Here is a 13,579-nt window from a genome sequence, read left to right as displayed (position 1 = left end):
TAAATCCCACATGAAGAAGTCAGACCCTTCTCTTCCTGGAATAATGATTTATTCAAAAACTTAAATTGATAGTTAATAAATAGGCATTTTATATTAACTCAGACGAGATTGCACCAAACTCGTAAACCTATGGATGATGTAATGATCTATTTCTTTTTTTTGTTTGTTTTAATTTTTTTTTATTTAATTTTATATAACAAAGTCCAATTAAATGAAAACAAACATTTATACACAATATTTGGGAATTTGGGCGTCGTTCTTTCCAAACTACTTCCTGCTGGTAAGGGGCGCTGTCTTGGGGGATTCGAAGAAGATTCAGATATCCTAGCTATAATCTGTAGGGCTGTTTTGTCCAGCTGTTTGGAATGTAGGATCAGCTTGTACTCTGTTTCAGGCGGTCTGGTGTGATCAAACCACATTAGTCTGTAAGGAATCCACATCTTTTCATTTTCTGTGGAAACAAAAATAGAAATAGAAATACTTTTCCCCAGTAACTTGTCCTTCAACTTAAATTTTGGAGTCAAAGCATTTTTTTTAATTTATTATTTTACATGTCGATCCCAGTTCCCTCTCCCTCCCTCTCTCCCCTCCAGCCCTCCCTCCCTCCTTCCCTCCCTTTTGCCCTCTCTGCCCTCTCCCATGCACTCTAAACACCCTCCCCTCCCAACCCCCCACCACAATAACATATGTAGGGGTATGCCATCCAGTTGGGGTCATGTAGATCTGACAGGTCCTGTGAAGTAGGAACTAGGGCTTCTCTCCTAACTCTAGAATAAGGCAGTTATCCCTCCATGGGGGATATGTTTGCAAAGTCCTTTTGTGCACCAGGGATACATCCTGGCTCCACTGTCTGAGGTCTCTTAGACTGCTCAGACCTTCTGGCTGAGACCCATATTCAGGGGGGTCCGAGTCAGTCCCCTGTTGGCTTCCCAGCTATCAGTCTAGTGGCCCTTAGCTCCTCCTTGTTCAGGTAAGCTGTCTCTATGTACTTCTACCGCATGGTCTTGTCCTCTCCATCTGCTTCTGGGTTCTAGTTCAGCTCATTGTTTATGTATGGGTGTTTGCTCCTGTTTTCAACAGGCATTAGTTGAGGACTCCATGGAGAAGTTAGTTGTTGATCTCACTCTCCGGGAAGGGCATTTATGATAGCCTTGCCATGGAAGCTGAGATTCTTAATTGGGTGCAGTCTTGTAGTTCCCTCGACCTTTCTTTGTGTTCAACTTTATCTTCAAACCAATATTGGCTCCCTCTTTTATGTTCTCTCTCTCTGTCTCTGTCTCTTTCTCTCTCTCTTTCCTATTTTCCATTCCTAACCAGGCTCAATCCTCCTGGTCGTACATGCCTTCCTCTCTTCCCTCTCATTTTCTCCTACTTATCTCTCCATTAGCTGTCTTCCCCCACTTTACCTGAGGTCTGGGGAACTAGTCCCTTCCCAGTTCTGTGAGGGACTTTATATGAATCTCTTAGAATACAACTTGTATCCTAGTTCCTCTGGTGATGTGAATTATAGGCTGGTAATCATTTGATCTAGTTCTAAAATCCATATATGAGTGAGTACATACTGTGTTTCTCTTTTTGTGACTGGGTTACCTCATTCAGGATGGTTTCTTCAAGTGCCATCCACTTGAATGATCTATATCAATAGCTAAATAATCAAGTAATGAGATGATGTTACATCATCAATTCCCAATATCTGACTCCAAAAGCACTTATGGTCCATAAAATCACCTTTATTTTGAATACATTAAATAAGTGATGAATTATTATTTAATTTCCTAATATTATATTTAAATAAGTAAGTGTAGTATTACATAATGTGATGGTCTGGCATGATTGGCTCCCATAATGAGGCTCAAAACTTCAGTGATCCCCGAATAAATAATGACAGATTTTCATAATTAAATAAATAAAAAGGAAACAAGTGGATGTTGTTTTATATGTGACTCCTACGAGATTGCTCAAAACTGAAGATCATTGAGTTTTAATCATTGATTTGAGCAAAAACATGTATGAAAAAAGAGGTAATTTCTCATAATTCATCCCTAGAGATATAACAAATTGATATCACCTTTCATTTAAATAAATAAAGAATCAAATCACAGGAGACAGTGAACAGCACTAAGGTGGATCCAGACTCCACTCTTCCTTGAGTAGAAGAAGACAGACTTGAATAATGAAATAATCAGATAGTTAGATCGTCTGTCTCACTTGAGTCAAACAAGGTGTCCCCAAACTTCATGGTTCATTTTCTATCAGGAAACAATTTAAAAATTACATGTTTAAATATGTAAGTAGTTGAACATTTTTGTATCATCAATTCATGTTCAGACATGGCAGACATGATAAAGTATGCTGTCATCACGGATTTTTAAAATTCCATTAGGTTAATGATCAGATACTCATACTTACTTGCCTGATATATTCTGTTGGTCTGACATCATCACCAGTGCCTGAATCTCTGTTGTGCTGAGGCAGGACCTGAGATGATGGGCCCATACCTGGCATAGCAGTAGTAGCTAAAATGTTCATATCAGCTGAAAATATGGTTGCAGCAGGGGCATCACCAGCAGAGGTGAGAGAGAGGGATTCTCTCTTTCTTCTGGGTCTTCATCCTTTTGTGAGGCTTCAGAGATGGTACCGACCTCCTTGTGCCAATATTTCTTCTCATCGTAGATCACAACCATTGTGAAGATGTTGGGGAAATTAGGCAGACCCACACCCAGACCACCATGCCAGCCTTGATGAAGTCCTTGTGCTTCTCGGAGGGCACCATGGAATCTTCTAGACTCAGTATTCCAGTATCCTTAGTACTCTGGGGGATGCATAGACCATTCAGAAACTTCTGTGGCCATGTCTACATCTTTCATGAACTTGCCCCTGACCGATATTTGATCCTAATCGTTATCAATGATGTCATTGTCTGTCATTTAAATATTTTAAATAATTAAATATGTTAGTACTCGCTAACCTTCACAATAAAATTGATATAGCATTTAACTGGCAGGGAAGCATGGCCAGAATCCAGTCATGAAGGATGTCATCATCATCTATTGAAACAATTAATCATAATATGTGATGATACTGCATATTAACTCCCAAAGAGGGAGCTTTACAGGGCTTTTTATGGAATAGAAGATTATTGGTTTATTTAATTATACAAATATTTACATTATCTTGGGTATTAACACAAATTGTCAATTTAAATGCTTTAATTATGTAATTAGATGATCTGTCGCAGGTGACCCCACTAGTTGGCACCAAATTCCAGGTGTTGTGCATGATATAATCATCATTTTATATAATTAAATAATCAAAAATGAGTTGATGTAACATAGTCCACTTCCCTAAAGGTGTCATCATCAATTTAAATAATTTAATTACATAATTAATATTTAGATGATCAAAAATGGTTGATTTCCACATTGTGGTAAAATAATCCACTGATCAAGGATTACCTAATGTCCTATTTTAATAACTAAATAATAACATAATCAGAGGCTGAAATGGTCTGCCATACTCTACACAAGTTTTCTCTCATGTGACTCGCACAAGATTTTGTGAAACTCCCCGGTTCATCCCTTATTTACTCGCAGAGCTGAGTAGTAAAATGTGGAAATGCTGAAATGTCATTGTATATGCAGGGTTTTTAGAAGATATCTCATATTTAATGTTGGACAGCTACCTCAAAAGAGGTGAACTGATATCCAATAATCCCTTAGTCTATCCTAACGAATTACGTTCCTGAAGGAATTTAACAAAGGAAAACTCACCTTTTGATGAATAATTGTGAGTCTTATCACCTTTTAATCCATAGTTTTACTTCTTTAGAGAGAATGCATTCATAAACATAAATCTTTGAACTGTTTCTCCACAGACTATATATATTCTCTGATAATAGGTAATCTTTAATTGGGTAACAAGTAATAGCTGTAGGCAAACTTCCAGAGATTTGGCTATGACTTGGTTAGCGGAATCAAATGCTGTCATCAAAAGTTTTTGGAATATGCCATCTTGATAGATTGTAATGTCCCATGATAATACATCATTGAAGCTGCTCTTGGCCCATGATACCAGGATATAGAATGCAAGTAGGGTTGCCAGGCAATATTTATGATCCAACATTCTGTCACATTCTAGTGCACCTCCCATATGCTAAATATCTAAAGAATTTGACATGAATTTCAGGAATGAAACCACAATCCAATGGTCCTATCACCCAGACATCTCTCAGGAAAAAAATATATCATCTTGTTTATGAGATGGCACCTGCATTTCTATCATGGTTGTCTTTGGGGCCTGTGACATCCAGGTAAAAGAACCCTCAGGTATCTTGACCTCAGCAGGATGACACAGTAAAACCATCATCTTTTGTGACCTAAAATGTTTCTCTTGATTTTTAATATTCTGAGAAGCCTTCAATATGTGAAAGAAGAGAATCATTTCAGTCTGCATTTAGTAATGGTCTGTGCTATCTCTGCACATTGTGGGGAGGAAGAAAGAGAGATTAAACCTTTATACTGTAGGAAGAAACCTGTGTCATCTATTGGTGACATGGATAAGCGGTAATAAATTTTGTGTCTAACTATGCAGTGCTGGCTCTCGCCTTTCAGTCCAGCACTCAGGAAATAGACACAAGTGGACATCTGTGAGTTTGAGGACAGCCTGCTCTACAGAGTAATTTCCAGGACAGCAAGGCCACAAATGGAAATTCTGTGTTAAACTCCAAAATAAATAAATATATGAATAAATAAATAAATATTAAACAATTAATTGGAAAAATCTACTAGAAAACATCAACAAGGCTACTATTAATAACTAGGAAGGAATTGGCCAGTGCAGTTTACTGATCAAGTCCCAGCACAGCAGGAAACACAGGGAAAATTTGTGGCACCTTCACAGCTGTAGAAGCCCAAGAAACTGTGGAGGATGTTGAGGTTAATAACACAGCACTCTTGATATTAAGAAGGCTTTATATTATATATCTTACTTTACTAGGCTAGCTTATATATCCTGGCACCAGATGGAGGTAGGAGAAGCAAAAAAAGGGTGCTTAGTCATCTCAGGTTCCAAGAACCTGTTAGGGTGCTTTCAAGGCTGAAGGAGCCAATAGAGCATTAGCATTTTGCATTAGACAGCATGTCTCCAGTTATCTAGCTGTTACAGCTGGAGGTTAATGTAAGATTTGAGAAAAGCTATGGAAGGGAGGGCTCAGGAAACTTTTAGGCCCCACCTGGAGAGGTGTCAATGAAAATGCAAATGAGAACTTGTCAACAATTAAGAATAAGCGTCAGGGAACTGCAGACCCTGTTAGCCCCACCTAGAAAGGTGTCAGTGAAAATGTAAATGAGACCTGGTCACCTGTAAGGTGTACAGGTTTTCTGCCTGCCTCCACTGGTCTTGTCCCACCACCGAGATAGTCCCAAATAATGCACACAGAGACTCTGTATTTGATGTAATCTGTTGGCCCATTACTAGTTTCTTATCGGCTAGCTCTGTCTTAATTATTAACCCATTTCTATGTATTTCCACGTGGTCTTACCGAGAGCGGCGGAATGGCAGTTCTGTTCTCTCCAGGCTCTCCATCCTGACCCTCTTTCCTACTTCCTATTTCCTCCTTGTCACCTAGACCCTCCTATCTTCCTTTCCTATTGGCCAATAGTGCTTTATTCATTAACCAGTATGAGAAACATATACAGAATGACATCTCCCATCATCTCCTCTTTTCTGTCTAAATAAAAAGAAGGGTTTTAGCCTTAACATAGCAAAATATATCACACAACAGTTATCAAGTAAGAATCACAGTTAACAATATTTAGTCCATTAACATTTCGTAAGATTTGAATAAAATATTCTATCATCTATTTTATCTTGTGAGTCTAAAGTCCTATATCATTGAATACTAACTAAGGAAAACAATAACCATAACTATCTGTCTTCAACTCCTTCAAAACCACAGAAGGATAGTATATAAACTGTAGAAATGACATAGACATCTCACTGTCTGGCCAGTCACCTGAAGTTCTTCTGTAATCTTCCATCTTCAGCCCATATGCCATAGTGTGTCTGGCAGACTCTTCAGCAAAGTAGAAAACTTTAAACTGTCTTCTTGTACTGGCAGTTTGTCAGTCATTTTTCTCTGTGTCCTGTAGACTGTCTGGCAGACTCTTCCATGAAGCAGGAACTCTATAGCAATATCCATCTTGCATCAGCAGTCACTTTTCTGTGGGTCCTGCATGTCCAATTTATATAGCATAAAGTCAAACAGTCCAGACAAGAGCAGTATCTTGTCCAAATGGCTAGTCTTGCCATATTAGAAGTAAACTCCATAACGAGTTTCTTCAATGTTTATCTTCATCTTCCTTTTTGACTCAGGTGGAGTTGCCAGGAGCATTTATGTCTCACTGTCAAGAAAAACCCTAAATCATTTTAAATGACATATTCTGTAGGTCTTTGAAAGGTTTGAAGAATTCCTATCCATCTCAAATACATGTCTGTATATCTAGAAATCTTAACTAACTTAACTATAATATCTGATTATCATAGGTACTATCTATGATCTGTTCTCAAATACATCTCTATATATCTAGAAAACCTAACTCACCTAGCTATAAATTTTTAGCTAGGTAACTATCTAAAATCGGTACTAAATTACACATTACATATCTAAATGAGTTATATAAACACAATATCTAAACAAGAGGAGACATATACTTAATTACAAAATTGACCTTAAGTTTATATCAATAAATGAAAATCCATTTGAAAATAAAGTATTCATAGCTATACCATAAATCCCTTTTTACCTTTAAAAAGAGATTGGTTGTGATCATTAACCATTTATAACCAAGTCCATTTAAATGAAAACAAACACTTATAGATAATATTTGGGAATTTGGGCATCGTTCTTTCCAAACTACTTCCTGCTGATAGGGGGCGCTGTCATGGGGATCCTAAGAAGATGCAGAAATCCTGGCTGTAGCCTGCAAGGATGCTGTGTACACCAGTTTTGAATGTAGGATCACCTGGTACTCTTTTTCAGGGGGTCTGGCTTGCTCAAACCACATTAGTCTGGAAGAAATCCGCAGCTTTTTATTTTCTGTGGAAACAAAAGTAGAAATCCTTTTCCCCAGTAACTTGTCCTTGTACTTAAATTTTGGAGTCAAAGAATTTTTAAAATATAAAAATTGAATTAATTCAGCAGCATTTGTTTTAACAGTTGTTTCCTCAGCAGTCAAACAATACAAAGACAATATAATGTCATACAGTATATAGATTCTCTCTGAGCTTTTCATCTTTACGTGGCTTTATTATTACTCCGTTTCTTTTACTTTTTATTTTTTTTTATTTTTTGAGACAGGGTTTCTCTGTGTAACTCTTATCTGTCCTGGAATTCACTCTGCATACCAGGTTTACTTTGAAATCACAGAGATCTGCTTGCCTCTGTCTCCCAAGTGCTGGGATTAAAGGCGTGTGCCACCACACCCAGCTCCCCACACTCTTTTTAAAACCATTTTATTTCTTTTCTCTCCCAAGCCTAAGTATCTTTTAAAATATACACTGTAAACCTTTAGAGGTTTTTCTTAATATGAAACTGTCTTTACTGTAAATCTTTATCTTTTTCTGGCCACGAGTCTTTTATCAGGTAAACAACAACACTGCTAAAATGAAAGTCTTTGTTGTTTCTGCCAGGGTTTATAAAAGACGGCGGCGGCATATATACCACCAGCACTAAAAGCTTTGCTCACTGCCTTGGATTGCATGCTGCCAGCTTGGAGAAGTGGTCACTGCCATTGCCAGCTCTGATACACACCAATGAATTGTTAGCAGTGCTTTTTTAAACCCGTGCAGTTTTTTGCCGAGTCAGGAATCTTCCCTTTAGAGGAGTCGCACAATCTGCTTGTCTCTCACAAGAGAAAAATGGTGCTACCAAGAAACCTTGCTTGTCTCTGTTCATTTGTTTTAAAACCCTTTTTAAGATTCTGTTGAATTTTAAGTGGAAGTTCTTATTAGCCACATAAGCGCCTTTTGTAACGGGTATGGGTTTTTCTGCCCACCGCCTGGTCTTTTCCTGCCACTGTGCCAGCCCCAAATAATGCATACAGAGACTCTGTATTTGATGTAATCTGTTAGCCCATTATTAGTTTCTTATCGGCTAGCTCTGCACCTGGCCGTGGCCCTGTCCCTGCACGTGGACCTGGCCCTGCACCTGGCCCTAGCCCTGGCCCTGCACCTGGCCCTAGCCCTAGCCCTGCATCTGGCCAAGGCCCTGGTCCTGGCCCTGGCCCTCCACCTAGCCCTGGCACTGGCCCTGCAACTGGCCCTGGACCTGGCACTGGCCATGCACACGGCCCTGGCCCTGCACCTGGCCCTGGCCCTGCACCTGGCCCTGGCCTTGCACCTGGCCCTGGCCTTGGACATGCACCTGGCCCTGGCCCTGAAAATGGCCCTTCACCTAGCCCTGGCCCTGGCCCTGCACCTGGCCCTGGACCTGGCCCTGGCCCTGCACCAGGCCCTGCACCTGGCCCTGGACTTGGCCCTGCACCTGGCCCTGGCCCTGGCCCTGCACATGGCCCTGGACCTGGCCCTGGCCTTGACCTGGCACCTGGCCCTGGGCCTGGCCCTGGCCCTCCACCTAGCCCTTTGCCCTTTCACTGGCCCTGTCCCTGGCTGTTCTGTCCTTGGCCCTGGCACTGGACCTGGCCCTGATATAGGCCCTGGCCCTGGCCGTTCTGGCAATTACCAGGTGCAGGGCCAGGGCCAGGTGCAGGGGCAGGGCCAGGTTCAGGGCCAGTTGCAGGGCAAGGGCCAGTGACAGGTTCAGGGCCAGGGCCAGGTGCAGGGCCAGGGCCAAGGCCAGGTGCAGGGCCAGGGCCAGGTGTAGGGCCAGGGCTAGGGCCAGGTGCAGGGCCAGGGCCAGGTGCAGGGCCAGGGCAAGGTGCAGGGCCAGGGCCAGGGCCAGGTGCAGGGCCTGGACCATGTGCAGGGCCAGGGCCAGGGCCAGGTGCAGGGCCAGGGCCAGGTGAAGGGCCAGTGCCAGGGCCAGGTGTAGGGCCATGGCTAGGGCCAGGTGCAGAACCAGGTGCAGGGCCAGTTGCAGGACCAGGGCCAGGGCCAGGTGCATGACAAGGGCCAGGGCCAGGTGCAGGGCCAGGGCCAGGGCCAGGGCCAGGCCAGGGGCAGGTGCAGGGCCAGTCCCAGGGCCAGGTGCAGGGCCAGGGCCAGGGCCAGGGCCAGTTGTAGGGACAGGGCCAGGTGCAGGGAAAGGGCCAGGGCCAGTTGCAGGGCCAGGGCCAGGGCCAAGGCCAGGTGCAGGGCTAGTGCCAGGGCCAGGTGCTGGGCCAGGGTCAGGGCCAGGTGCAGGGCCATGGCCAGGTAGAGGGCCAGAGCCAGGGCCAGGTGCAGGGCCAGGGCCAGGGCCAGGTGCAGGGCCAGGGCCAGGGCCAGGTGCACGGCCAGTGGCAGGGCCAGGGCCAGGTGCAGGGCCAGGGCCAGGGCCAGGGCCAGTTGCAGGGCCAGGGCCAGGGCCAGGTGCAGGGCCAGGGCCAGGTGCAGGGTCAGGGCCAGGGCCAGGGCCAGGGCCAGTGCCAGGGCCATTTGCAGGGCCAGGGCCAGTTGCAGCGCCAGGGTGAGGGCCAGGGCCAGGGCTAAGTGAAGTGCCAGGCACAGGGACAGGGCCAGTGCCAGGGTCAGGGACAGAACAGCCAGGGACAGGGCCAGTAAAAGGGCAAAGCCAGGGCCAGGGCCAGGTTCATGGCCAGGGCCAGAATGGCCAGTGACAGAACCAGGGTGAGAAAAGCTAGGGCCAGAATGGCCAGGGCAATAACTGCCAGGGCCAGATCGTTCAAGGCCCAGCCAGAACAGCAAGGGACAGAAAGGCCAGGGCCAGGGACAGACCGGACAGGTTCAAGGATAGAAAAACCAGACCCAGTTCCAGAGCAAGTGCTTGGGCCACAGCAAGAAAGGAAAGGTCCAGGTCCAGGGCCAGGGCCATGGCCAAATCAGCCAGGGCTAAGTCCAGATCAGCTAGGGCTAAGTCCAGAATGGCCAGGGCCAGAAATCCAAGGGCAAAGGACAGAAAGGCCAGGGCCAGAACAGCCAGGGCCAGGGCCAATATCACGGCCAGGTCCAGTGCCAGGGCCACGGACATAACATCCAAGGACAGGGCCAGTGACAGGGCAAAGGCCAGGGCCAGGTCCAAGGCCAGGTTCAGTGCCAGGGACAGAATGGCCAGGCACAGAACCAGGGTGAGAAAGGCCAGTGCCTGAATGGCCAGGGCCAGAACGGCCATGTCCAGAATTGCCATGGCCATGGCCAGAACGTCCAGGGCCATAACTACCATGGCCAGATCATTCAAGTCCGGGCCAGAACAGCAAGGGACAGAAAGGCCAGGGCAAGGGACAGACCGGACATGTTCAAGGATAGAACAACCAGATTCAGTTCCAGAGCAAGTGCTTGGGCCAGAGCAGGAAAGGAAAGAGCCAGGCCCAGGGCCAGGGCAAGGGCCAAATCAGCCAGGGCTAAGTCCAGATCAGCCAGGGCTAAGTTCAGAATGGCCAGGGCCAGAAATCCATAGGCAAAGGCCAGAAAGGCCAGGGCCAGAACGTCAAGGGCCAGGGCCAGAAAGTCCTGTACCAGAACCCAGGACCTGAATGACCAGGGTCAGGGCAAGAAAAGTCAGAGCCAGAAAGGCCAGTGCTAGAATGTCCAGGGCAAGTGCCAGAATGGCCATGGCTTGTATGACAAGGCCAGACCCAGAACGGCCAGGGCCAGTACAGCAAGAGCCAGAATGACCTGGGTAAGGGTCAGAATGGCCAGGGTCAGGAACATGGCCAGGGCCAGTGTGAGGGCCAAGGACAGAACAGCCAGGGCCAGTGTGAGGGCCCAGGACAGAACAGCCAGGGCCATGGCCAGGGCCAGGCCCAGGCCCAGGGTCAGGATCAAGGCCAGGGCCAGGGCCAGGGCCAGTGCCAGGGCATCAGCCAGGCTAAGTCCATATCGGCCAGGGCCAGAAATTCAACGGCAAAGGCCAAAAAGGCCAGGGCCAGAACGGCAATGACCAGGGCCAGAAAGTCCTGTACAAGAACCCAGGACATGAACGACCAGGATCAGGGCAAGAAAAGCCAGAGCCAATAAGTCCAGTGCTAGAATGGCCAGAGCAAGGCCCAGAAAGGCCATGGCTTGTACGACCAGAGCTAGGCCCAGAACAGCCAGGGCCGGTACGGGAAGAGCCAGAACGACCTGGGTAAGGGACAGAACGGCCAGGGTCAGGAACATGGCCAGGGCCAGTGCCAGGGCCAAGGACAGAACAGCCAGGGCCAGGGCCAGGGCAAGGGCTAGAGCCAGGGCCAGAACAGCCAGGGCCAGGGCCAGATCGGGCAGGGCCAGAACGACCAGGGTAATGGCCAGAATGGCCAGGGCCAGGGCCAATATCAGGGCCAGGCCAGTGCCAGGACCAGGGACAGAATAGCCAGGGACAGTGCCAGTGACAGGGCAAAGGACAGGGCCACGTCCAGGGCCAGGTTCAGTGCCAGGGACAGAATGGCCAGTGACAGAACCTGGGTGAGAAAAGCCAGGGCAAGAATGGCCAAGGCAATAACTTCCAAGGCCAGATCGTTCAAGGCCAGGGCCAGAATGGCCAGGGACAGAACGGCCATGTCCAGATTTGCCCTGGCCAGGGCCAGAAAGTCCAGGGCCATAACTACCATGGCCAGATCGTTCAAGGCCCGGCCAGAACAGCAAGGGACAGAAAGGCCAGGGCCAGGGACAGACCGGACAGGTTCAAGGATAGAAAAACCAGACCCAGTTCCAGAGCAAGTGCTTGGGCCACAGCAAGAAAGGAAAGGTCCAGGGCCAGGGCCAGGTCCAGGGCCAAATCAGCCAGGGCTAAGTCCAGATCAGCCAGGGCTAAGTTCAGAACGGCCAGGGCCAGAAATCCATGGGCAAAGGCCAGAAAGTCCAGGGCCTGAACGGCAAGGGCCAGGGCCAGGGCCAGAATGTCCTGTACCAGAACCCAGGACCTGAACGACCAGGGTCAGGGCAAGAAAAGCCAGAGCCAGAAAGGCCAGTGCTAGAATGTCCAGGGCAAGTGCCAGAATGGCCATGGATTGTATGACCAGGCCAGACACAGAACGGCCAGGGCCAGTACGGCAAGAGCCAAAATGACCTGGGTAAGGGTCAGAATGGCCAGGGAAGGAATATGGCCAGTGCCAGTGTGAGGGCCAAGGCCAGAACAGCCTTGTCCAGGGACAGGGCCAGGGCCAGGGCCAGGGCCAATCCTGCACATTTGCTTTGTATTATATAAAGCAATTCATATTGGTGGAAACTGTTAATACTTTAACCACCTAATTACCTGGGTTAAGGAATGAGCGTTCACAATATTGTGTATTCACAAGTTAAGATATGTTTGGTTAAAGATTTGATTTAATTTTACTTATGTAGTGCCAGTGCATATATTTGTGTTTGCTCCCACTTGTTCCCAAGAATTTTTAGCCTTTTGTATTATTCTTGTAGCAGTAACTATAGAATGTTGTCAAAATCATAACATAGGTCCTGGCAATGAACATTCCTTAATTTTTCTCATTCATATCTCTAATCTGTCTCTATCATTTCTCTATCATCTTGATATGAAGTGATAGGGGAGAGTTCATGAAAGAGGAAATCAAAATCATGCAAACAATTTGGTGAAGATGTTAGCCATCATACTTTTCTTTAATTTCAATAATCTTTTTTTTTTTTTTTTTTTTTTTTTTTTTTGTGGAGCACGGTTCTTACTAAGTTCCCTACACCCAAGATAAATGACAAACAGGTCAGCCCTTCTGATAAAATCTGCAACCCAAGAGAGAGAAAGAGAGAGAGAGAGAGAGAAAGAGAGAGAGAGAGAGAGAGAGAGAAAGACACAGAGACAGACAGATTGACAGAGAGAGAAAGAAAGACCGCATGAGGAGGGAGAAAGGGAGAGGAAAGAAATAATGGGAGCAAGAGAGACGTCAACCCAAGCTTCTCCACCTTCTGGTTTCACACTCGGTACCAAAGGCATCTCATATAAGACTGGAAAGAAACCTGCCCTATGACTGGTGTCTATGCTTGAAGCTCTGATTGGCTAACAAATCCTGAGTTACAGGAATAAATGAGCAGAAAATACACAGAACTTGAGGCAGGTTTGGACCAGGACTAACAAACATTCTAAACTCTTTTTATAGATACAGAAGCCATTAGGGTTCCCATGCAACAACCCAGCCTCTCTGGTTATGCATATCATGGTTTAAGCATGGCTTATTCCTTCTTCCCAGGGATGATATGGAGAGGAAGGATTCAGGAGTTTGTGGGATCGCTTTTAGCAGGAGGTGTGGTTTTCAAGGTTTCCATTAGCCAACATCCTGTAGACCATCGGCAACTGTTCCTGGAGAGATGGGCAAAGCAGGTTGTGTAAAGCTTCAGCCTTAATATTGAGCTGCAGTTGTAGAGAGGATGTTCGAGTCCTGGCAGTGTTTGGTAGCACTGTTCCAAGCCCTACATTCAGGGTGTCAAGGGGGGCACTCCCCTTGATTCACCTCAGTTCAGACTTCACCCTTGAAAGGCC

The sequence above is a fragment of the Phodopus roborovskii genome, unplaced genomic scaffold, assembly GCF_943737965.1.
Source record: "Phodopus roborovskii unplaced genomic scaffold, PHOROB, whole genome shotgun sequence".
Lineage (NCBI taxonomy): Eukaryota > Metazoa > Chordata > Mammalia > Rodentia > Cricetidae > Phodopus > Phodopus roborovskii.
The sequence above is the reverse complement of the archived record's forward strand: the minus strand, read 5'-3'. Positions refer to the sequence as shown.